The sequence below is a fragment of the Chrysochloris asiatica genome, unplaced genomic scaffold, assembly GCF_000296735.1.
Source record: "Chrysochloris asiatica unplaced genomic scaffold, ChrAsi1.0 scaffold00278, whole genome shotgun sequence".
NCBI classification, from domain to species: Eukaryota; Metazoa; Chordata; class Mammalia; order Afrosoricida; family Chrysochloridae; genus Chrysochloris; species Chrysochloris asiatica.
The window spans coordinates 355,506-357,724 of NW_006408796.1; the positions used below are offsets into that span (position 1 = coordinate 355,506).

At 41.7% G+C, this 2,219-nt stretch overlaps 1 pseudogene; it reads right to left on the reverse strand.

The window, feature by feature from the left end:
- Nucleotides 1-342: 342 nt before the first annotated feature.
- Nucleotides 343-2,219, reverse strand: part of LOC102816569 — a 23,826-nt pseudogene continuing 21,949 nt past the window's right edge.

Here is a 2,219-nt window from a genome sequence, read left to right on the forward strand (position 1 = left end):
ATTGCCAGTTTATAGTAAAATGCTCTAAGTTTCAGAGATGTGTAAAAATAAAATGAACTGGAAAGAGTTTACATAAATTGAAGTCTCAGAAACTAAAATTAACGGTAGTCTCTTGGATAAAGGAATGGTGAAATTCAGTGTACTTTTTACTAACACCTAGAAAATTGTTTTGTGGGCTGCTGAAATTGACTAGCAGTTTGAAACTGCTACCTAGTATCTTTAATCAACATTAAATCATGACTGAAGCAAGACACCGAACAGACAATAAGCCAATGGAAAGATAACAACTTCCTTCCTTGATGGACAATCTCCACTATCAATTAGAGATAAGTTAATTGATAACTAGGAAGCAGTATCCATTGAGTCTTCTTTCCTGACTTGAAGGCACTCACTGATGGATAATAATTCTTGAAGTTCCTTATTTTCGAGCTCTAATTGAGCTAGTTTTTCCTGAACTTTACAAAACTGGTCATCATCCACCTGAACTGCTTTCCTCATCACTTCTCCCATTTCACAGATCCTGTCAATTTCACTTTCAATCAGCAGAATGAGACTGGTGAGCTTTGAGGACTGGTTCAGCATCCGTTGCTTTTTTGGCAACCATTAACTGTAACATCTGTTTCCGGTACTTGCTCATGATGAGCTCCAAGGCATCATGGTGTTCTTCCAAGGAAATCCATAGCTCTCGGTTTTCCTGTTGCAAGTCTTTAATCTGCGTGTTCCCTTGGGAAAGGAGAATGTGAGGCTTGTATTTGGACATGTCCTTCATATTGGATGCTTCTTCTTGATACTGGTGCGGAAGCGCTGCACCCGCCTCCCGCATAGCTGCCACCCACAGGTGCAATGCCCCTGACTGATCCACCAGAGACTCAGCAGCCGCATCGTGCTCCCGCAGGCTCTCCAGCAGTGTCTTGGCATCTGTAAGGGTCTTTTCTGCAGGTCATAGCGGATTCACGACCACAACCGTCCCTTCAGATCATCCCAGAACTAGGCTCAGCCCATTTTCTTAGTCTTTTACAGTAGTGGTCTTATGCAGTATTTCTCCTTTTGTGACTGACTAAATTCACTCAACATAATGTCTTCAAAGTTCATCCATGTTATAACAGCTTCCTTGTTATTCTTCAAGGTAGCATAATATTCCATTGTGTGTATGTACCACAGTTTGTTTATCCATTCTTCCATTGATGGGCACTTAGGCTGTGGCCATTGTTTTGCTATTGTAAACAGTGCTACTATGAACTCGTGTTATGGCTTGTATTTCTTGTGCATAAATACTAAGTAGAGGACTTGCTGGATCATAAGGTATTTCTATTTCCAAGCTTCTGAGGAAGCACCATATTGCTTTCCAGAAAGGTTGGATCATTTTGAAATCCCACCAGCAATGCATGAGCAGTCAAGGCTTTCCACATCCTCACCAGCATTTATTTTCCTCTATTTTTTTAATCTTTACTGTTATTGCTGGTATAAGATGATATCTCATTGTTGTTTTGGTTTGCATCTCTCTGATGGCTAACGACCGTGAACATTTCTTCATATGTTTGTTGACTGTCCAGATCTCCTCCTTGGTGACGTGTCTGTACATGTCCTGTGCCCATTTTTTAATTGAGTTATTTGTCTTTTTCTTGTACAGGTGTTGTTGTTGTTGTCAGGTGCCATCGAGTTGGAACCAACTCATACCGACCCCATGCACAGCAGAAACAATATCCGATCCCATGCAGAGAAAGAAACAATATCCGATCATGGGCCAACCTCACTACCACTGCCACACTTGACACCATCAATGATGTCAACTGGCCAATCCGTCTCGTTGGGGTCTTCTTCTTTTTCTCAGACCCTCCATCTTATCCAGCATGACATGCTTCTCCAGCAACTGTTCTCTCCTGACAATATGTCCAAAGTATGAGACAAAGTTTAGCCATCTTGGCCTCCTGGCAGCACTCTGGCTGCACTTCTTCCAAAACAGATCTATTGGTTCTTTTGGCAGTCCATGGAACTCTTTGTATTCTCCTCCAACTCCACAATTCAAAGGCATCAATTATTCTATGATCTTCCTTATTCACTGTCCAGCTATTGCATCTATATGAGGTTATTGAAAATACCATGGCTTGGTCAGGCTCACCTTCGCCCTCAATCTGACATCTTTGCATTTCAACACTTTAGAAAGTTCCTGTGCAGCAGATTTGCCTAACGCAATACGTCATCTGATCTCTTGACTGCTG